This window comes from Sus scrofa, chromosome 7 (genome assembly GCF_054392235.1).
Source record: "Sus scrofa isolate SSC_HxYL_T2T_F1_AM1 chromosome 7, Sscrofa_HxYL_maternal_Yorkshire_Landrace_v2.0, whole genome shotgun sequence".
Taxonomy (NCBI): Eukaryota; Metazoa; Chordata; class Mammalia; order Artiodactyla; family Suidae; genus Sus; species Sus scrofa.
In genome coordinates, this window is record NC_139389.1 from 113,303,435 (window position 1) to 113,327,695 (window position 24,261).

Below are 24,261 nucleotides of genomic sequence, written 5' to 3' on the forward strand. Positions count from 1 at the left end.
CTCTCCCCTGCAGGTTCAGCCTGGATGTAAAAACCACATTCTTTTTAGTGGCCAGCTTCATGGAGCCTCCGGAAGGCTTCACCCACCTGGGGCAGCACCTCTGAGGCCAGTCCAGGACAGCCCAGCAGACACAGCCCTCACCCCTTTGCAAGTTCTTTGATCAGATCAGCCAGTACCAGCGCTAACCTCTGGGTCCTGAATTCCAAGAGCATCCTGTACACCAGGAGTGGAAGCTACTTTCCGGAAGGACCGCCAGGCATCAAGCCTCTCACCCTCTGGAGCCCCAAGGCCACCTCTCTGCTTTCACCTTCCAGAGGTGAATCAGGATGCAGGTCCTGCCATTCACCCCTGGGGTCGGCCCTGGGCACCTTAACACCCATAGAGGCAAACACCTAGAGAGTGGCTCTGCGGTCCTGACCACCAGGCCAGGGGGAGCACGAGTGCAGCAACACTGCGTGCAGCCGTTCCAGCAGCCTCTCCGGCGTTCCTGCTGATTCAAGGGGTTTATTTTTATTTCTATCTGGGGCTACTTCAGCCGCCTAACGCCGCCTGATTTTTTTTTTTTTTTTTTTTTTTTTTTTTTTTGCTTCCCAAATTGCCAGAGTTTGGCTTAATGCGCCTGAGAGAGAAGAGGCAGGGTGATCAAAAGGTGCAGTGTCCGTCGGTCTGTCTCCTACACACGCTCTCGCGCTGACTCCGCTGAAAGGGAACAGAGCGTGAGGAGGGTGGGAGGTATGCGCGGGTGGCTCGCGCGGGTGTAGACGAGCGTGTGCTTGAATGGGGAGGGCCGGGATTCCGGGTCGCTCCGGCCCCTCCTTCCTCGGAGCCAGCCAGTCCCTCGGCAGAGCGCTCGGGCTGCACTGATTTGCTCTCAGGAGTGCGCTATTTGCATATGACTTGCCCATATGTGAATTTGACTCCCCAACTCCTCGCTTCACTTCACCTGTGCCTCCCAGTTCCGCGCACTTTGCAGGCGCCCGCCCGCTTCTTGGCCACCTCTGCCGCCTGCCGGACCCCTCAGCTCGTGCTTTCCCTGCTCGCCCACCCACCTCTGTCCACCCAGTGGCACGTTGGTTTGGGTGGCTGCTTCGCGCCGGGTTCCTCCTCCTCTTCTTCCCTTGCTCTCCGGTCCTTCTTGTTCTCTTTCTCCTTCGGCTGCTGCTGCTGCCTTTCATCCAGTTGGGAAACCCAGGACGCAGGCGGCTGCTCAGTGGCGCTCGTCCAGAACGCGCAGGGTTAACAGCCTCCGCGCCCTTGCACCGGGACTCCAAGGCACCCGAGAAGAACTCTCCCACCTGCAGCCCCCTTTTGCCTGGCCGTTCTGCATTGCACCGTACGGAAGTGGGAAAAGAAAAAAAAATGTTCAAACTGCTTGGATGTTGGGATAAACTAACCTGAACCTACTTGGGTCTCCTGCTGCCTCCTCCTCTTCCTTCATTTCCACCTTTCCTCTGTGTGGCTTCCCGGAGTGTGCAGTTAAGTCATCAGACCTGAGGTGCCTAGAGATCAGGAGGAGCTGTGCTGGCCTCCCCTGACATGTGTGGCATTCCGGGGCTCCCTAGGAGGGTTGCTATACCTGGGTGGACTTTAACATCCTAAATTTCAGCCTCAGGAAAGGGGAGCTTTTGCCTTATATCTTTTTTTTTTTTTTTAAGTATCTTTTTATTTTTATCTTTCGTCTTGAAAGCGCTTATTCCTGCTTTTTCCATAATTCGGGCAAGTCTTCCTCCTGCTATGATGGGCCCCTGGGCATCATGAACTTCATTATTCTTCACTGGCTGGAATTCAAACTGCCCATCTGTGGTGGTCCAGTGCGTTGACCATGCACCTGAGAATACACGCGAGACGGAGCCCTCCTCGCCGGCCGGCCTGGACGCTTGGGATCTGGTCCCTCTTCTGGGGATGTATCGTCAGCTCTGTGTGGAGTTCCTCTAATGTAGCTTCCTCCTCCTCCTCTTCCTCGCCGGGGTCTCACTCTCAGCACGAGCACCATTTCCATGGCAGCAAGCATCACTCAGTGCCTATTTCTATCTATCGCTCCCCTGTTTCCCTTCGAGGAGGGCACGGTGGGTCTCTCTGCTCTTTATCCTTTTAATGGGCATAGCAATTCCTTACCCCACTCGCCTTTCAGGTAATGTTAAGGGTGGGAAGAGACTATTTTTTTAAAAAATGAATTTAAAATAATGAAAAACATCGCATGTGCATGAGGCAAGAAAACATCCAGCTTGCCCTAAAAGGCTAATGTGTTGTCTGCCTTTCCTCTGATGAGTTCGCCTCTCCTCAGCTCCCTTATTAATAGCTGCACAAGCACCACATTCTCCCCTTTGCAACCTTCCACCTCCTTCACCCTCCCATGATGGCAGACAACTTATCAGATAAGTCCCTCCTGCTGCACTTTTGAGAATTCATTCATTCTTTCACCTTGCTTTCACCCTTCTTCTCTCTGATCTTGTTTGGGAACTAGTCCTGGGAAAATAGTAGACAGCAGGAATCCCTAGGTCTTTAGCCTGAAGTTGATTGAACTGCTATAAAGTGGCCTATGTGATAAAGTCGTGGGGGGGAGTAGCTGAGTGTAGGGAGGCAGAAAATACCATTAACAGTGGTCGTTATTGTTCATCTGAGCAGCTTTACATTTGTTCGCATGTCGCTGGAGAGAGTACCTCTAACATTGCTAACTATCTGAGATGAAGCAGTGTCCAAGGCAGAGGCCGTAAGTGTAAATTATTGCTGCTTGGATTCCACCATTCATGGAAATGTTATTTCAATTAAAGGTGGCACGGGTGGGCTTGTTCAAACAATACAAGTGTGATGTGTTTTGCTCTAAATGACCCTTCTTGCATAGCTATTGAAGGAAGAAGTCTGTGCCCCTGAAAAACATATTCAGCTCTGAGCAGCGTGTCTCCCAAAGGGTGATGTGTGCTGCTGAGGTAGGAGCTCTCTGTAGTAAACTGTCCTAAGGAAGGGAGCTTCGTTATTTGTTTACTATGCACTCCACTCTGATGGCGAGGAGAGTCAGGATTCACAGAGCCCAGCTGCAGGAGCAGCCCTCCAGGGAGCAGGGCAAGTGAACCACACTAGAGGTCCCCTGCCCTAGCTTGTATTTTGAAGACCTGTGACATGCAGACCCTGTTAGAAGGTTGGTTCCTTCCACTGCCTCCCAGCCCTAGGCTTCTGCTCTGTGCTATCTGTAGTGTTAAGTGGAAGCACATTGAGAAAATGCCAGCACATATTCTGGCTCTCTCTGACTCTCCCTTTACATTTTATTTGATGGAGTTGTCAAGTAGCTCAGAGCTTATAAGGTTGGCAGAGGGAGGGGATGCTTGATGCTTGATCTTGATCTGGTTACTGTTTTCTCTGTGACTTTTGCTAGATCAGGTGTAGGTTTTCCAAATACACACACAGACCAAAAAAAAAAAAAAAAAAAAAAAAAAAAAACCGCCTAAGAGAGGAAAGAGCCATAACCACCTCCAAAAAAAAAAAAAAAAAAAAAAAAAAACAAAAACAATGGAAATAGAAACTGTTAGCCTGTTAGCTCATTAGGAGAAGAGGGACTGGGAATGGGGGGTGGGATTGTAAAGAGTGGGGACAAAAAAAAGGGGGGGAGTGGGAGATGAGGAAGCCAGACAGACTATTACTAATAGCCATAATTAAACATGGAAACGCTCAGCAATAATTAGCTAAATTTTGCTAATTAGTGTAAATGATCAGCAGGGAGATGAAGATTATGCATTAGTTAGAGGTTATAGGCTGGCAAGGTCTTGATGTTTTCTGTTCAGGATATAAACAGTTAAAAGCAGCTGCTAGTTAAGTGATGGAATTTACAAAGCAATACTTCCCAGGTTCTGTCAATCTCTCTTCTCTCTCTCTCCCTCTCTCTTTCTTTCTTTCAGCTAAAGGGGCAAAAGGAGTTGAGCCTAGCACCATTTAAACACAACTCTTCTCTATTTACTTCATTTCTTGCTCAGTACTCTCTAAACCTGAACTGGTTTCCAGTCTGGTTTCTTATTAACCTGCATCTGACAAGCTTCAGTAGGATGGAAAGGGACAACAAAGTCTGTAATTAACTAGAGACCCTAGAAAAGGTCCTGGGATCCACCCTAGCTATAGACTGTGGTGAATTTCAGAATCTGGCATGGCTAAAACAAGAAAGTTCATGAAATCTACTCTTAGGTATCTTCTTTCAGTCCTGAAGTCCCATCTCATTGATTTGGGCTTGGAAAGTGAATGCATCTATATTAAGCAGGCTCCTTGCATATTTAATTAATTTTTTTGAGCTTGAAATCAAGAAAGCAGCAAGCAACAAGATGCCATAAACTCTGGCTTCCATCCCACCTCTAAGCTGCAACCTTCTCTTCCTGAAAGGGCCAGGAGACCCCTCAAGGCTTTCTTCATGCTCCTCTCATTCTTAATTAGAGTGCACTTGCTTTCCCCCAGCCCAATTCAAGGGCTTGGCTAACAGCAATTGTTTTAAAACATATTTTGGATGGAGGTGGTAGGAGGCTTAGTGCCATGAGACTAATGGTTATTATGAATAGTTTTGTGCCAACCCTATTCCAGAGTTAAACGCAGCAGTCTCTGTTGTCTGTGAAGAAGTAAATGCCCTTCATTCTGGTATAAAATGAAAACTAGAGCCTTGAGTCCAAGAACATTCTTTGGACTCAAGAGAGATTTTTTCATTTGTTTGTTTGTTGTTTGTACCCTTTTTTCCCTTTGCCTATTTTCTGAGAAGCTGGAGGTCCTCAGAGCTGACACGTTAATGAGTTGTTGCCACCCTCTCCTTCCAAACCATCCTGCCCTACAGAGAAATTCACACTAAGACAGATGGAAGAAACAGAATCCCTCTAAACAGCTGGTCTTTTACCCATGCCTGGTTCTGATCTTTAAAAATTGATGATGTATAGATTTGCCTAAAGACTTTATCCTAGGGCATCCTTGAGTAGGCTGAGCTCCTTTCCAAGTTGGGAAGACTATGCCCACACTTGCCTGAGATACCCCAAATAGGCTTAGGTTAAGATTCATCTCTGAATGGAAGTAATGCTCTTCTTAATAGCAAGCTTTTTCCCATTGGTTAGTCCCTTTGCTTTGGCTCCCTGCTATTTTTCATGTTCCATTCTATTGAGTTAACATTTACTGGGTATTTACTACTATGTGCCAGGCCAGGTGTAACCTGCTAGGGTGAGAAGACTAAATAAGACATTGTATTGTTTAGTAGGGGATAATTTCAGAAATATATTGATCATCTAGAAAAGATAAGCACTTCATAAATTTTAAAAATATGAGGGATGGAATGGGGATCCAGATACCCAACCAAGTTAATTAATATGAAATCTAAATATCCCTTATGCAATGCAGAACTCTATTATTCTGTTATTCAGATTATCTCTATAGGTATTTTTCATCCCCACCTTTATTTACATGCTTAAATGGCATGCCTATTGAGTTCATAGCTAGTTTAGTGGTATGGGACATATAAATACTAAAATACGTTTGTTTACCCATCTTCAGTTTTGTAGGAGAATTTTGTATATTTTTTCCTCTCTCCCACCTTTAAGAACTCCAGTGTACATCTACTTAAAAATGTTTTAATACTTATAGTTTAGAAAAACGTTTCTCTAAGATACCCAGAGTGTGTGCTTATTTTATCTCCCATAAAATAGTAAATCTTCCTGGCTCTTTAGAGGCATTTGGGGTAACTAGTTGAGAACACAGAACTCAGTTTTAAAAGAGAATGTATTACAGTGTATTTAGAGGAAAGTTGTCTCAGAAACCTGTGTGTGTGTGTGTGTGTGTGTGTAGGTGGGAGGTGGGACCACTTAAGTCCTCTTTGAATCATCTTAGCAGAAGTGGTCGTGTAATCCCACTTGTGGTCCATGAGCCAGGAGCATTTCTTGTAAGAAATCAGGCTACACAGTCATTGTCACAGAGACCTACCTCTGAAGTTTTTCCAGCCATGGGACTTGTTTTGTTCTGATCTATTGAGCACTTTATTTTGCTCAGCCAGCTGCTTTCTAACCACTTTCTCTCTGCCTTCCTTCTTGAGATTCAGATTGCTGAATAATTCATAGTGTTGGTTGACAGATAAAATGATAAGATTTATATGTCTTTGGCCTTGGTGATGAATTAATTAAATTGGTTTCTCTTTCTCTCTCTCCTCTAGATGCATTGTTTGGCTTCTTTAAAATTTGCTGGCACTTGGTAGGTCTGGAGATTAACTTGTTCTCGAAAGGCCACCACAGGAAGCTTATACTTTCCTAATGTAAATTTCTTTAGGTCTTTCAACATGGATCATTGCAGGGGGTTGTGGAGGCGAGGGCTGCCATATCATAGGGAGAAGAGATGAGATAACTGAACAGTTCCTTCCAGGAAAAAAACAAAACAAAACCCTTCCCAACCTGGCTGATGACTGTAATTCAGCTGTTAAGAACATATTGCTTTATAATCTGATTTTGAATCTGAAAGAGGTAACATATTCTGTTTCACATTGTAATGGATGAATTTATCGAATGTGAGAAAGCTTGCTTTGCTTAGGCTCCTGTGTGACCTGGGAGGGAGGCAAATCTCAGAAGGTAAAACCTGAACTTATTCAGGCTTCCCTTCCAGTATTAGTTTGTTAGGATGGCCATAAAAATTAAAAAAAAAAAAAAATGAAATGAAAAAAAAAGTCACAGACTGAGTAGCTTAAACAACAGAAATGTATTTTCTTAGTCTGAAAGCTAGAAGGTCAAGATCATGGGGTTAGCAGATTTGGTTTCTCCTGAGACCTCTCTCCTAGGCTTGCAGATAGTCTTCTTGTGGTCTTACCTCTGTGTTCATGCTTCCCCCATTTTTCCTCGTGTGTCCAAATTTCCTCTTCTTATAAGGATACTGGTTAGACTGGATTACTTTTCACTCAAAATCTCATTTTAACTTATCACCTCTTTAAAGGTCCTGTCTCCAAATACAGCCATATTCTGAAATATTAGGAATCTGGACTTCAGCATATGAATTTTGTGGGCGCAGTTCAGCTGGGAAAACTTATCCGCCTCCCCCAGAACCCAGTCACTGGGAAAAAAGTAAAAATGTCATGTTCAGAGAGTTCCCATTTTGGCTCAGCAGCAGCAAGCACAACTGGTGTCCATGGGGACATGGGTTCGATCCTTGGCCTTGCTCAGTGGGTTGAGGTATCCAGCTTTGCTGTGGCTGTTGTGTAGCCCAGCAGCTACAGCTGGGATGCAACCCCTAGCCTGGGAGCTTCCATGTGCTGTGGGTGCGGCCCTAAAATAAAAAAAGTACTGTTCAGCAGATCTCTGTGGAACTCAAAAATTTCACAGAGGGAAACTAAAACCTTCAATGGCAATGGTAGCAATTTACAAAATTAATAAGACGGGGGGCCTCCTCAGAAAAGTCCTATTTACATATATGGAGAAAACAACTCCAGCAGCTTTAGTTAAAACTTGTGTTTGCTTTCCTCTCAATTGATCTCGTGTGACTGAGTCTCTGGGTTGATGTGCACACAGGCTAATTCTGACTGACTACAGCTGCGTGCTCTGCAGGCAGACTGTAATGCCCTCACTCCATGGCTCTCTCTGTAGAGACCTGCTGCCTTCTAGGCCAGCCCTTCCTGCTCTCCCAGGGCCTTCGCTGGTGAACTGCGGTGGCTCTTTTTCTTTCTCGAGACACAGATGGCCAAATCTTTTCCCATCTCATCCTTCAGTTAGCAGAAACCAGGTTTAATAAGTATAAATAACTACTTTCGGACAGTTGAAAAATAATGTCCTTTTAAAAAAATTTATCAATTTCATTATTTTGCTCTTCAATTTTTTTTTGGTGAAATTTTATTTTAAAACATAAATATGAGGTAACTTGTTGACTTAATGTAAGATGACTGAGAAAATGTGTTGTGGTTATAAAGCCCTTGCTGATATAAATCCCAAGCAAGGTCTCCAACTCTTTGGGGAAAGGAAATGAATTTTTTTTTTTTTGTATTCACATATTTCTGAAAGATGATTTTGAGTATATGTGCTCATGGGGTGATGGGTGGATAATAATGGAGCTCTGATGGGCAGTGTGCTGTTAGGTGGGGGTTGGGAACAATAAACCACAAAATTGGAGTTGGAGGAAATGGACCTGTCTGTTTCTGTCACTTAGGAACTTTGTGCACAGGGATAAGTCACTTGGCCTAAGACTCAATATCTTCAGCTTTTAGCTGAGAATTGCAATAATAATACTTACCTACATGTGTCACAGAATTGTGTGAAAAATTAAACAAGCTGCACTATGTTTAATTTCTGTGTACACATTAAATATTTTATGAGGAATATTTTAATGGTAATGCTCTTGCAATTCTTTATACAAAGTCCAGCTTCAGTGTTGAACATTTGCTGGTTGGTAAACTGAGGTTAAGGACATCTATTAGCTCTCTTCATTTCCTATCAGTGGCAACACTTTTTGCCTCCCAGGCGTTACTTTATTTCCTTACTACCTCTGTAGGGAAACACAGAGGAGAAAAATCTTAACGTGGGCGCCCTCATTTATGGCACTAAAAGAAGACAGCATGTATGGTCACCGTGTGCCTTTTGAGAACTGTCTTCTTAGGTAGAAATCCATGCTGGGCAAATTTTAGCCTAGCATAATAGATTATAGCAAACTGTTTAGAAGCTCAATAAAGTGAAGTGAAAGGGGAGGGACCTTCCAGAAATAGTCTGAGGCCATTTTGGAAACTTAGGATTGGATCTCTTTTCTAGCAAACTCATGCAGGATTTAAACATCCCTATATGATGCTCAGTATCCACTGAAAACTAGAATTTTTAATCTAGTTTACATTAGGGGAAAAAATAGGTTGGGGGGACAACTATTTTTAGATCTGGAAATGGGGAGCTTCTTTTAATGTCATTTCTGATACTCTGACTTACCAGGACCCAAAGCTTATAGGGGAGATGAGAGCATATTATTATGACGGGACCCTTAGAATTGACTATGTAGATCCCAAATTTAGATCCAAAATTCTTATTGAAAGGACATTGTGCAGGATCATGGGTTTTGCAGCTGGTTTTCTCCCTGTCTAATTCTGTGACTTCAGATGTGACTTTTTTTTTTTTTAATTGTATAAATTGGAGTTCCCATTGTGGCTCAGCGGGTTAAGAACACAACATAGTATCCATGAGTATATGGATTAGATCCCTGGCCTCACTCAGTGGGTTAAGGGTCCAGCAATGCTGTCAGCTGCAGCATCGGTCACAGATGTGGCTCAGATCCAGCATCGCTGTGGCTGTGGTGTAGGCTGGCAGCTGTAGCTCTGATTCCACCCCTTTCCTGGGAGGCCCCATATGCTACAGGTGCTGCCCTAAAAAGAAAAAAATAATTACAGCAATCTTTTAACATTAAGGCATTCTATTGGCTATCTTGATCTTCTGTCTTCTTTCTTAGAGTTTTCTGTATAGCAAGGAATGTGTTTGTGTCTTAATACTATAGCTGAGGAAAACTGTCTTTTTCATTTTTTCCTCTTTTTAGAATATGAGGGTTGAATGAGATGATCTCTCCAAATGGTTCCCAGCAGTAGGCCTATATGCATGATTCTCCAATCTGTGTGTCTTTAAAGACACCACTGTGTGTCTTAAACCTGCCTGAATTCCACAGGTCTGCCAGCATTTTATAGGTTTATTTTCTTGACTCTGATAATAATTTATGCCAAAGCCATAAGCCAGGTTTCCTCTCTCCCCTCCAACAGAAACAGCATAAGCACAAGAGGGGCAGACTGTGGTGTTATAAAGCCCGCGATCCAGCTTCACCACAGAGTCACGCCGAGCCGGGAAGACCGCCGCTTTCATTTAAACACACCTTATGAATACTAGAAAGGAACGCTTCATTGTGTTTAAACTGCTCCGCTGAGTAGCCACATCAGGGCAGGGGGTAGAATTGCGACTGAGTTTATAAAGAGCTGGTGCTTTATTTCTACTTTCAGTTAGAGTTTGGAGAAAGACATGCTCGGATCATAGGCCAGCACAGAACACACACCTCCTGTGTACCAGGCACCGCTCTTCCAGGGCTTTACATACGTGATTTCATCTAATGCTCACAATCCTTTGACCTTAGTACGGTTACCACAGTTTCATCCATGAAAACGGTGAGATTCGGAGAGTTTAAGTGGCTTGACCAAAGTAGGATGGTGGTAGAGCCAGGATTCAAACCCGGTTCCAACCACAAAGCTCTTGGCCTTTTCACTATCCCACTCAGTCCGTCGTCTCCAGAGACAGACAGCAAACACGGCCAGCTTAGGGGTCATCTCATCCTCTGATATTCCAGATGGCCAAAGTGGGGAGTTGCCCAAAGGCATTCAGACCGTATCAGAGTTCGTTGGGAACCTGGGGATTATGCCACTATGGCCATCGCCCTTCTTTTACTCGACAGCACCAAGGCCGACTTCTCCCTCCTTCAAGACCATTTGTTTCAGATTGATCTCTATTAACCTGATTAAGTTCTGCAAGAATGGATTCTACCAGGGTTGGATTTTTCTGGCCTTCTGTAAAATGAATTTTTCATACGTTATTCTTCTGATAGGTGTCTGACTTTGTGCTCAGAGGTAGGATTCTTGGGGTATTCTGCATCTTTCCTCTCTATGGGAGACCCTACTGTGAGCGAGGGCTAAGATTCAGGCTGGTCCCCATGCACAGAGACATTTTCCTGTCCTGGTCGGGTCTCACTGGCAAAAAGGCAGGGAGAAATGGCCTGTGCACTCTTCCATCTATTTCCCATCAGAAGCCACAGCGCAGTTATTGTTCAAATTCTTGTTCCCTGCCCAGTCCCCACCCCCTGCTTACCAGCTATTGAGTGGCTATCTGAACACAAAACCTCTAGACACCAGAAAGCCACCTTTTCTGAGATACTATCCTCGCCCTCCCATTTTTTACTATTTTGAAATATTCCTGTCACCACCACCCCCCGATGAAAACATAATAGTGTATACTCCTGAGTAGCTTTCCCCCAAACTATGAATTTCAACTATTTCTGAGGCAGTCTTTCAGAATTTGAATATAATTACACGCTTTGGGTGCAAATTGTGGTTTTTGCTACATAAGGTACTAATGGAAATGATCCGCCTGTTCCTGTAGTTTCCAGATTATATGCTTCAGAACTGGGGGTATATATTTAGGCTGCTTTTCTGTGTGGCACATTAAAATGAAAATGAACTCGGGGTGAGCCACGATGGTTGCTAGGCAGTAGAGCGAGTTGAGAGAGCACAGTATTAAACTGAACCAGTGTCGCTGTTTTACTTAACATTTATTTGCTTTGCACCTTTGTCATTTGATGTTGTCAAAGAAGGGAAGGGGGAGGAGATAGGCAGGGTCTAGCTGTCTGCAGAGCTCCAACAAGGAGGAGGAAATAATCAGCCCACGACACCTGAGGGAAACGAGCACTTTTTAAAAATCTGAAATTGCCGGGCCAAGAACTCTTCTTTATGAAGAGCATGTAAGACTTGTAAAAGTACGCAGGTCTGGCTGAGCGCTTCAGGAACAAGGACTTGAGCGGACACATAGCTTTGGGGTAGGAGCAATGACCAGCAAAGAGGAACTAGCTTCCTCAGGCTTGGCCTTGCCTCAGTGGCTCCAGACGAAAGGTCATCAGTTTGATTGAAAATTTTCTGTGTGCATCCGCTGTCCATTTAATTCCTGGTTTCAAATCCCAGACTTATCATGAGCACTTATCATGAGCCAGTAGTGATAGGCAGCCAAGTCTTTGGGGCTTATTTATAAGGGATAATAAAGAGACTAAATCTAATGGCTTTGAACCTCTGTTTTTATTAAAGGCTGAAAGGCCCTGTAGACAACTAAATCACAGAAAAAAACAAAGTCCCCCTTGGATTCTTGGGGTCAGTTTTATCAGCATTCTGATGATTTAAAAGTTTGAAAAGGCGATTAAAGAGTTAAATCTGGAGAAAAGTAAAGGGAAAGAAAAGCTTCCCCAAACAATGCAAAGTTGAGAAAGAAAACCATTTTTGAGCGAGGTAAGAGAGGTGGGCCTTTCAGAAAACCCCTAAGATTTCATACCTTTGCATTCCTGTGACCTTGGAAGTTCCAGTGTGACAGGCTCATCTTAACTGGTGAGGTGTTCGATCCTAACCACCTGAAGGTAGACATTTAATCAGTATTTTTTCAGACAAGAATACTGCAAAGGACTATTTTATGCTATGACTTAACATTTCTTGTAGTTCAAAATCACTGTATTTCTAGAGGAAACAGCACATCTCTACATTCATAAAGGACATAATTGGTTTCTTCTTGCACCCCATTGTTCAATTTTCCTTTGGAAAATCTGATTTCCTTATTTCCATGCAAGCATTATTTACTTTTTGATTGAAAACATAAAGTTATTCCTATTTATGAACAATTTATTATAAGAAAACCTGGCATTTCTCATCAAAAAAAAGAGTTTAAATCTGGAGTTCAGCAATGACAAACCTTACTAATACCTATGAGGATGCAGGTTCAATCCCGGGCCTTGCTCAGTAGGTTAAGGATCAAGCATTGCTATGCGCTGTAGTGTAGGTCGCAGACATGGCTTGGATCCCAGGTGCTGTGGCTGTGGCGTAGGCTGGTAGCTGTAGCTCTGATTAGACAGACCCTTAACCTGGGACATTCCATATGCTGTGGGCACAGCTCTAAAAAGACAAAAAGGAAAAAAAAAAAAAAAAAAAAAAAGAAAGCATTAAATCTCAGCTCTTAGGAAATTTTGGCCTCCTAAATAATTTAGATGAGAGGAGGGTCCTGTGCTTGGATAGTCAAAGTTTTATTATATATCTTTTCTCTTGAACTGATTTTTATCTCTTGATATGAACAACTATCTCAGCATAATTGGGTGGGCATCTTTGTGTATTCACTTATGCCAATTCAGTCTTCTTAAAATAAATAAACCCAAGAAAGGAGACCTCTGTGCTTTTACAAGAATGGCAATAATATCTCTTCACTCTAAATAAAAATAATATTTTACTTTTTTTTTTTAATTGACCCTTTCCTAAAGGTCTTAGCTCACTTAATGCTGTTTTCCCATTTGGAAGATGCAGACACTGAGGCACAACATGTTTGATTTGCCTGGGTCTCATGGAAGAGATACGTAAGTCAAAGTCTTGAGAAAGTGCAAGCAGCTTCCATGTCCTTTCCAGGAGAGTCACTATTCCCAAATTTCCCGTATTCACCAGCCTGGAAGCTTTTCCCATCCAGACCATGTCCTTTAGGAGTTGGGTTTTTTTGGGGGGGGCGGGGATCTTCATTAAATAAGCATGATTAATTAATTCACTGGCCATTTATGAGTGATTCCACCTCCAGCCCCCCTACCCTCCCAGGAAGTTTGCGGTGGGACTGAAAGTTCCCACCTTCTAATCCCCAATTTCGTTCAAAATCCACAGATGCTCTAGTCCCTTAAGAAAAGTGGTGTAGTGTTTGCATATAACCTTAACCTACACACATCTTTCTGTATACTTTAAATCATCTCTAGTTTACTTACAATACCTAATACAGTGTGAATGCTATGTAAATAGTTGTACACATGATGTAAATGCTATATAAATAGTTGCCTGAGCATAGCAAATTCAAGTTTTGCTTTTTTAAACTTTCTGGAATTTGGAATATTTTTCCCAAATATTTTTGATTTGATGTTTCTTGAATCTGCATTTATGAAACCTGTGGATGAGGGTGAAGGGTGCTGACAGGGTTGATTTTTAGGTCATGTAATCAGTGCAAATGTAAAACTTGTTCCCTAGTACTGAGAGAAACTGACCAGAACACACCCCAATATTCACAAGTCCTATTTTATTGTACAAAATTAATTGTGCTTCCTTAAGCAGCCTTTGGAAATTCAGAGAAATTCCAGAGTTAGCTGGCAGAGAATGGTTACATAGGCAATCAAGGATCCAAGAGTCAGGGACCTCTCTATGGATAAGGGAGCTCATTGGTTACTCACCCACCTCCTTTTGAATCACCGTAAGAAACTCATTTATCAGGAAATTTAGTTTCTAACCATCACGGTAGGCTTTCTCCTTGGATTATAATTTTAGGCATATCATCAAACCTTCCCAGTTTTACTTCTCTTACCTACAAAAAGAGAGAATTACAATTAGTGATCTTGAAGTAGCTTCCACCTTTATCTTTGCAAGTTTGCTGCTCATCTTTCCATAGGCACATTTCTGATGATTTCTAAAATATCTCTTCAGTCTTACTAGATCACTTTTGAATCTAGTTTTATTCGTAGCCCTTCATCCATATAGCAGGAGCTTATTAATTATGAGGGTAAAACTAATGAAATGAATATTTCAAGAGTGTCAGTGTTTTTCATTTTGGGGGAATATGTGTATGCATGTGCACATGTGGGTAATGATGTGAGCAAGAAAAATATAATGTAGCAAAGAGACTTTGATAGTCACCCATTTAGCTCCTGATCTGGGATTTAAAGACCAAACATGAGGATTAAGCCTCCTGTGCATTATAGACATAGAGATGTTTCAGTACCTGTTCCTTATGGTTCAGATATCAGTCATCAGTGCATTGTGTCATAATAATAATTATGTGTCATTTATAACATTGTGTCAATTATAATTTAAGAGGGGGACGGAGTTAATGGAGGATAGGAAGGTAAACCTGGAGACCTGGCCCTCTGTAGGCGATCCCTCTTGCGCAGGTGATGTATTGATTGGATTTTATGTTTCAGGGGGACATTTATGTGTATGTACTGCTAGCCCCATCATCTGTTAGTCACTGGACTACCTCTCATATTAGAAACACTCCTTCAGACAACATTGAGATAGTGACCCTTTATTTCCCTGCACAAGGAAGCTTAACAGTAGTAACTCAGAAATAGACCCACCAACCTGAAGACTAAGTTCGTCGGGCCCTGAGGTGCTGTCCTTAAAGGAAGTTGTTTTTGTTTTTCTTGTTTGTTTGTTTGCTTTTTAGGGCTGTGGCATGTGGAAGTTCCCTGCCTAGGTGTTGAATCCAAGCTTCAGTTGCCAGCCACGGCCACAGCAAGGCAAGATCTGAGCTATGTCTTCGACCCACACCACAGCTCACAGCAACTCCACATCCTTAACCCACTGAGCAAGGCCGGGGATCGGACCCACATCCTCATGGATACTAATCGGTCTTGCCACTGCTGAGCCACAATGGGAATTTCCCTTAAAAGAATATTCTGGGAGTTCCCATTGTGGCTCAGCAGTTAATGAACCCGACCAATATCCATGAAGATGCCAGTTTGATCCCTGGCCCTGCTCAGTGGGTTAAGGATCCAGTGTTGCTGTGAGCTGTGATGTAGGTCATAGATGCAGCTCGTATCCTGTGTTGCTGTGGCTGTGGCCGGTAACTGTAGCTCCAATTTGACCCCTAGCCTGGGGACCTCCATATATCATGGATGTGGACCTAAAAAGACAAAAGACAAAAGAAAAAAGAAAAAAAAAAAGAAAATATTCTGATGAAAGGTCTTCATTGGACTGAAAAGCTGCTTTGCATTGGGGGAATTATCAAATGCTGGATTTGGAAGGGGTCTGTAGGGATTTTTCCCAATCAATTTATTTTTCGTGCAAAACTTTTAACTTCCTGGGAGTTGGGGAATTGTTCCCAAACCACACTTTTCAGGTTAGAGACAAGCGAAAGCTTGCTCTAGCCCTCTTTCTGCTGCACCACAGTGTTAGGACTCAGAAGCTTTCTAGCAGTCACCTGTTTTGCTGTGGACAAAGAGACTGGGATAGTCTGCTAAGGCTGAAGTGGTACATCAGCGCAGCTGAATCAGAGAACGTGGGAGCAGAATTACTCCAGGTACTCGCCTGGGTGTGTTCCCTAGTTCCCTCATTGCCATCACAGAGCGAGGCCCTCACTCCATCCCAGGCATGCTGCTCCCTCACAGGGTCTTGCTTTCTCTGCCCCAGGAGGCTGGGAAGGGAAATTTCAGTGTGCCGCAGTTCAATCAAACCGTTTGATGAGAGCTTTCGAGCCTAATTACATGGAAGGTTTCATCCAGTGAAAGGAAAGAGGAAAGAGAAAGGGAGAAATTAAATTGAAGTGTAAATCAGCCAAGGGCTTAGATCCCACGCTTCCTTTCTTTTTAATCAAGAGTGAAATGAGAGGAGAGTGTTAAGGCTCATCACAAGACACCATTAACTACCCAAGGAGCTCTTGACTGAAGATGGTTTGTCAAGAAAAGAAAAGCGTACAATTGGTCCAAGAAAGGATGCATCCAAAGGTCGTTTAGAAAGATGACACTGAGGGGCAGGAGGGTTTGTTTTCCTGAGGCTGTTTGGGCTTCAGTTCCCGTGGCTGGCTAGCACATTTTCTTGCAAACATTAAGTGCTCAATAAGTGATGTAAATCAATGATGTAGTGAACATGTAGTGAGTAACGGGGAATTATGTATTGTATTTGAAAGGGTACTATGGTTTCGATCCGTTTCATATTTAATGCTGCCCCAGAAATCAGTATTCAACATTTTGGCCAGTTTTCCGTTCTGACGGACATAGTTTTGATATATTCCTCTGAAGTTAGTTGAATTTTGCAGAGTGTTTTACAGCCTTACAGAGAAAATTCGAGATCTTTTTTCATCATCATCACAGCTCTCTGCAGCAGGAGGGCAAGTAGTAGGATTGTTATTTGTCCCATTTTTTTTTCTTTTCCTTTTCCTTTTTTAGCTTATGTAATCAAAACTAAAGGAGCATAACTGTCTTGGCCAAAGTCATTCAAGTATTAAGTGACAGAGCAGAAACTGACAGCCAGTTTCTGTCCACTGCCCAGCTTTGTATGACTTGGTATCTTGTGAAGAACTTCTGGGCTTGCTGCTAAAAGAAGAAAGAGAGGAAAATAGCAGAGAGAAAAGAGCTTGCAGAAGCATGGTTAGGACAGAGAAGTTGTGATACACCTTCATTGAACTTAATTATGCTCCTCAGTGGACAGATGAAACATAGGAACATGCATTTGGGCAGGCACTTGTCTTTGCAGTAGGGACAATGACTAGCAAAGAGGAAACAGTTTCCCCAGGCTTGGCCTTACCTCAGTGGCTCTAGACAAAAGGTCAATATCTATTTTCCTAAATAGATTAAAAATTCCATTGGAGTTAGATAGGGGCATATAAATAAAATGCAAAATAAAATGCATTTTAGAAAATAAAATGCAAGATATCCAATTAAATGTGGTATTCACATAAATGACTAACTTTTTAAAGTATAATTATGTCCTGTGCAATATTTGGGATATGATTATACTATGTTTTCTATTATTTTTCTGGAACTCAAATTTAACTGTTTATCCTATGTTCTGACAACCTTTGTCAGGAACTACATCTGTTCTTGCTCCTAGCACAATAGCTGGAAATACAACAAACAGGTAATCATCTAGCATCTGATGAATAAATGAAATTATTCTGGCAGTGCCATGTAAGGTGGATTGGCATGACAAGAGACTGAATTTGGAAGGACTAATTAGCAAACTGTCACAATCATCAAAGGAAAGGGTAATAAGGACCCCAATAGGATGGTGGCATTGAGGCAGGAAAAATGGAAATTTGAAGGAGGAACATTTCCAAGTAGGATTCAGGATTTGCACAGGTGTGCTCGTGCATCAAACCAACATCTTGAGGAATAGGGAAACTCATCATTCCAAAGTACTAGTGATGAAGGTCAAAAACAATGAAAAAGGTAGAAACAAATACAACCCCTCTCATTGACACACTGCTTCACAACTTTCAAAGTATCTCTGTTCTACATCATTCCTATTTCTAGGAGAGGCTTGTTTCTGAAAATATGGTCATTTTCTTCATAAATGCATCAAATTTCCCAGTCATTGATCAGCTCCGAGATGTTTGCCTTCACTTCTATGTAGTTTTAATGAATTCTTTGTACTTAAACTCCATATTTCTCAGTTCCAAATCCTTTATTTCTGAAGCATCAAGTAATTTTGTATTAGATATAACAAACCTCTGGTGCATTTGTGTTAACAGGTTGGTTTTTCGCCATCAGATTTTCTAAAAATGGGCTCTAACTAGCCGGCAATGAGATGATGACCAGCCAGAGGCTAATTTCTCTGGTATTTCTTCCTGATGCCAGAACAGGTGGAGGTTGACAAGTCACAAGCTCCCACTTCAGATAATAAAGATGTAATTCCAGTCATTCAAGTTTGTGTTGAAAGCAAATCTTTTCATTCCTTATTTTTCAATTAGTGCCGTGTGTAGCTGCATGGCCTCTAGCTACGGGAGGCCAGATGAGCTCATACTCTTAACTAGATGCCTGGGCAGAGACCACGGCTGACATTTCCTCAGCCACTCTGGCAGGGGTCTTGAACATTTTTCCTCGGCACACACTTGCCTGAGAGTGGCCATCTGAAAGATCAGGTGTGATGCGCGAGTGGCCATTTCAAAGATCAGGTGTGAAGCGTGAATGATTAAATGAGTGAGACAATAAGAAGGCAGCGGGATGTCTACTGGCAGGAAGGAACTTCGGCTTTCTAACTTCACACACCTGACTGTGAGTGAGCACTCTCTCAGTTAGATTATTCCAGACCAGAGGTCAGCACACTTTTCCTGGAAGGGGCCAGATAGTAAACAGCTTTGGTTTTGTGTTATATGTAGTCTTTGCTTCCACCACAACTACTCAACTCTGCCACAGGCAGGATGAATTTCCTGACTCCCACCCTAGACTTAAGCTTCCTGACCTGAAAATGACAATAATGAAATCTATATTACAAGGTTGCCGTGATTAAAAATATCTATCTGCATAAAAAACCTAGCACAGAATCTAACACATAAATAAGTGTCCAGTAGATGCTAACCAGTGTTGTGATTATACTCAATGAAATTTAGAGCTGTGAGGAATCTTAGAGATTTTAGTTTTTTGGGTTTTGTATTGTTTTTGTTTTTTTTCCTTTTAAAAGATGCCTAGTTGGGGGACCTAGAGGTACAGGGACTTAACTAAGTTTAGTGGAATCCGTTCCCCACAATTCTGTTCATAGCACCACTTTCAGAATTCCCAGTAAGTATGGCAGCATCATAAGCTGTATCTTAATGGATATTTGAGCATTGAGGCAACATGCATGCATTAGTGATCAGCCAGTTATGAGACCTGCGCTGGATAATATGACTGATACAAAGATCAGTGAAGTTCTTATCATTGACGGTCTAGAAGCAATTATTTGCCCAAATAAATATAATGATATCATGGGAAGTGACAAGTATCAAAAGAGTGAGCATGTGCCAAGTTCTCTGTGCCGCGCCTTTTACTAAGGTGCTTGTGTGTCTTATCTCATATGGTCTCCTTGACAGTTCAGAGTATCAGCATTTTATCCTCGAAGATACTAAAGCTCAAAAGTTGTCATTTGCTTAAGGTCAAGAATTAGCAACTGCTGGACCAGGGATTTGAGCTTGTTTCCGTAATTGTACAGTGTGCTTTTTACCAGCCATTGGAGAAGACTTCATGGACAAAGTGTTTTTCTGTTAGCAATTGCTACATAACAAACTACTTTAAAAAAACGGTGTTTAAAATAATCATGCTGTTTGCTAGTGATTCTGTGGTTAAACAATTGAAGCTGGACCCAGCTGGGTAGTTCTGAAGGTGTCACATTGTGTCCCTCATGTGGCTCTAGTTACCTAGTGGATGGACTAGGGTTGCTGGTCTAAAACGGTCTCACTCATATATCTGGTGGTTAGTTCTGGCTATTAGTCTGGGGATAGTAGGTGGTATGGCCATCTCTGCTCCACGTGACCTCTCACCCTCCCTTGGGTATCCCAGGCTTCCTCATGCAGTGGTCACAGGGCTGCCTTCTAAGAGGGTGGTAATAAGAGTACATGAACTTTTAAGTGCTTGGAAGTCATGAAGCAGTTCTTTCACTGCATTCAGTTGGTTAAAGCAAGTCTCAGAGTCAGCCCAGATTCATTGGCTTGGGGAGATAGAGCCCACCTCCTAGGGAGAGAGCAGCAAAGTCAAAGTCATATTGGAAAAGGGTAGGCAGGCGAAGATGGGAGGAATTCTTGATGTATTTGCTAACAATCTACCGCAGTTATAACTGAGCTGCAACTTGGGCCCTAATAGAAACAGAAAGCTTTGGAAAGTGTTGACTTTGGCAGAGCAGGGATTGTAAAGAACAGCATTAGTCTTAGCCAAGAATGAGGCCACACACCTGTATTATAATATCTAGGAAATTGTCTCTTGCCTTTGGTCTAACAAAGAAACTGCTCTTACTATAGGGAGGGACATAATCACAAGAGTGGTTTCCACATATATGGTGCTTCTGACTTTTCAGAGGATTTTCATTTCTGATATAATACATCAAATGCACTATATAGTGTTGTTGTAGTTTCTTACTCAGAGGAGGGCACGGCTACTTCCTCCTTTCCTCCCTGCCATTTGGTGTCATCTTTGCAGCAAAGCAGATTCTCTGCTCACTTTGTAGAGAAAATCGTGTGGTCCATCAGCAGTGATAGACTGTGGCTGAGTGTCAGCCCCAGCAGCTGTTTTGTTGTGAAGATGAAAGTTTGATGGACTTTAAGATGGAAGGGAAGAAAGAGGAGAAATTTGATTTCATTGGCAGCTGTCTTACCCATCTTCATTAAGATGGACTGTGGACACTGCAAGGCCATTCTGAACCAGTGGTCATAAAATTAATAGGCACCACTCAACCTAGGCAGCTCATATTGCTGCTTGAGATCTGTCATCTGGGTGGTTATTGCAGAAAGAGAAGGAATCTCCTGTAGGGAACACAATGGTCATTGTGTGACAGAAGTGAAACTGAGAGAAATAGATTTTTCTATTAGCTGCAAATCAAATCCTTACACATCACCCCTTGAAGGTGACAGCACCTGATTCTCTAAGGCAAGGTTCAAGCAAATCATTCAAGCTTCCAGAGACAGTATGGGATTGATCCCTGTGTGTGTGTGTGCTCACACGTGTGATGAAAAACTAGGTGACTCCTCATTTGCAGTCTTGGGCTTCGCTGAGCATGTACATATAAGGAATGGATTTGTGGACTGCAGGTTAGAGTAGGGAACTGAGATGCAATGTGAAGAGAGGAGTAGGAGAGAGGATCCAGTCCTAATTAGGGGGATCTTGAAATGACTGGCCAATAATATTCAGTTCCCCAGATTTCTGGCTCTGAACTATTTCCCTCCAAAAATATTTGCTGAACTGGAGACAGCAAAACACATCCTTTTTTTTTTTTTTTTTCTGATGATCAAGCATTTCAAATGGCAGCCTGCCACGCCTGTCTCTCTCCATTTCTGAGATTCCTTTGTGTTTCAGTTCAACACTGCTCATCCCATGGGTTATGATGATAACGATAGCAGTTACCATATATTGATCCCTTGTTGTGTGCCACGTGCTTTATAGATGTTACAATGTCTGTGATCTGTAAAAGAATCCTTTTAAGATAGGTATCATCATTCTTAGGAAACTATGGCTCAGAGAGATTAAGTAACTTGCCCAAGAACACACAACTTGTTGAATGGCAGGGAAGGGATCCAGAACCCCAAAGCCCATATCCTCCTTCTGTACTACCCTGTCTGTTCAGGACTGGGGGCAATAGGAGATACTCTGTATGAATGGTATAAAAGGGCTTTTAATTCAGCTCCTTCCTAGATCTTCTTTGGAAAGTCTTCTGAGCTGGCAGGAGGTCAAAACGCCAGCTATTTCCCCTAATAGCGTTATTGGAAAGAAAGTAAAGGTCGTGGGTAGTAGAGACTTGTGGAATCAGAAGGGACTTGCTAGATAGATCACTTAGTGACCCTACTCTAACATATGCTCCAGTCACTGTTGCCATATAACACAGAAAATGAGGGCTGGATATGCCAACAGGCACAACCATGGGGTTGGAGTTAACAGCAAAATGAGAATGCCTTTTTTCTGCTCCTTGCTTTTTCTCCCCTACAACCCTACACATTTCTTGTGGAATACTTTAAGTTCTTTAGGTGTCACATTAAAGAATAAAGTAAAGGACACTCAGCTGTGATCAACTTAGGCCAGGGGTTGGCTGATCTTTTCTGTAAAAGGTCTGATAGTAAATATTTTTGCCTTTCAGATGTGAAGGACCTTTGTTGCAACTTTCTAATTCTGTCCTTAGAGTTGGGAGGCAGCCACAGACCCTATGTAAATGAATGGACATGACAGCATTCAATATAATTTTATTTACAAACACAAGGAGGGCTGGGTTTGGCTTGCCAGCTCTTGTATGGGCTGTTAGAGGTGTAGCTCTCCAGGGGAAATGTCCATCTCCACACTTTGGGATTTGTGTTCTAGTAGTAAACATAGAGTGGCAGTGATTGGTAGTATTCTTGGTGGTAATAATAACAGCAGTAGTAGCATCAGCAGCAACAACATCATCGCTTTATGTTTGCTTCATGCTGTCAGGCTTACAAACAGTTTAGACAATTATCATCTCACATAATCCTTTTTAAACCCCTGCTGATAAACTACGTAAGCAAGGGAGACATGCCAGCTGAGCAGTGTGGCACAATGAAAAGAGAATGATGTAGACTGTACTTAGTGGTGGAAATCGGGGCTGTGGGGACTCATGAACATAGAGAACAGACCTGTGGTTGCCAAGAGGGAGGGCAGAGGAAGTGGGATAGATGGAGAGCTTGGGGTTGGTAGATGCAAACTATTGCATTCAGAATGGATTAAGCGGTGAGGTCCTGCGTATAGCACAGGGAAACTCTATCCACTCTCTTTGGATAGAACGTAATGGAAGATAATATGAGAAAATGAATGTATATATACGTATGACTGGGTCACTATGCCATATGGCAGAAATTGACTCAACACTATAAATCAACTATACCCTAATAAAAATTTATTAATAAAAATAAATAAATATGCTTAAGGTTTGAAAGAAAAAAAGCAGTTGGGGCTATGGGATGCAAACGTCTAGAGAAGATAGTTACATGCCTCATGGCCTCATTAGGGGGCAGTTCATTTCGTGGCATGAGGAGTGTCAGGGTTTCCCAAACACACACTGCCAGTCAGTTCCAGCTTTGTGTTTAAACCTGTGCAGAAAAGAGAGACTTGGGCTAAGAGGTTGTTGTCTGAGGAGAGCTTTTCATCTCTTCCCCATCACCTTTTTGGACCCCAATATGTTGGTGAGTAGCTCTGAAAAGTGACCTGTTAACACCATTCATTTAACAAGCATTTATTTAACACTTAGAAGCCTTCACTTGGTGCTAAAGGTAAATGGGTCCATGAGGCTCCTGCCCTAAAGCATCTTGGTTCACAGACAAATACCCTCAGGCACATGCCACAGACCCTGGCCATCCACTCTGCACTTGCCAGCAGCCACAGTGCTAGGTGGGTTTAGGACGTAAATGTCTGGGACTGATTTCTGGTTCTTCCACTTGCTAGCTGTATAACCTTGGGCAAGTTCTAGTCTTTGTGTCAGGCTTCTTATCTGTAAAATGGGGATAATATATTTTTAAACTGTGGATGGTGCAGATTTAAGATCTAATACATGTGAAGTGCTTATATGCCTGGCCTTTGCAAAAGCTTTAATAAATGCCAAGCATTATTACTGTTGTTGCTGCTGCTGCTGCTGCTGCTGCTGCTGTTGCTATCGTTGTTGCCATTGTAATTGCTGGTAAAAGTAACTCCCAAAACTACCAGGCAGCAGACCATGCAAACCTTACTTTTTTCTCATGGACTTCAGAACTCTAGCTGCTTAGTTCTTGGGAAGTTTTTCTAGCACCTCGGGTCCCCTAACCAATGTATCTTTTGAAATTTGTTGACAAACACAGAGTTAAATAGGTGAGCAGCATTTGTCTCCTGACATTTTATAGATGGGAGACCTCTCAGAGGTTATCTAGGCCAGAGCCACATTTTGGAGAAAAGGACCTGAGATTCATAGAAAATAAATGACTTTGTCAAAGCAATGCACTTGAGGCAGAACGAGGGCTAGAACTTCAGCAATTAGGTTTTTTCATCTGGATTTAAAAGTCCTCCCCCACCCATTTCTAAGTTATCCCAATTTCACCAAACAGTTTCCTCGTATTTACTTGATTAGTGTAAAGATTCCATTGGTTACAAAAGATAAATTAATAAACTAGCATGTAACCTCCTGAATCCCAGGGTCTTCACCTCATCTGCCCTCAGTTTCCCCATCTGTCTCTATATTGAGGGAAGTTACATTCAAGGGTTTCTAAAGTGGCTCTCAGTTTAGATAGGATATGGTCTTAAGGAATAAAATGGGGTCAGAGTGGGATGCTATTGAAATTTTAGTGGCAATGACATTGGGATATTCCTCTAAATCTGTGGTAAGTTCAAAAATATGATCCTTAAAAAACA

At 42.5% G+C, this 24,261-nt stretch overlaps 1 protein-coding gene and 1 long non-coding RNA gene across 44 annotated transcripts in view; both read left to right on the plus strand.

The window, feature by feature from the left end:
* The window catches only part of NRXN3 (neurexin 3), a 1,642,123-nt gene that overhangs the window by 1,082,485 nt on the left and 535,377 nt on the right, over positions 1-24,261 (plus strand). The gene's annotated exons all lie outside the window — the stretch shown is intronic.
* Positions 15,169-22,801, plus strand: LOC146401865 (uncharacterized). Its single transcript, XR_014811233.1, has 3 exons — positions 15,169-18,335; positions 18,369-18,996; positions 19,050-22,801. It is a non-coding gene; the product is annotated as an uncharacterized LOC146401865 (long non-coding RNA).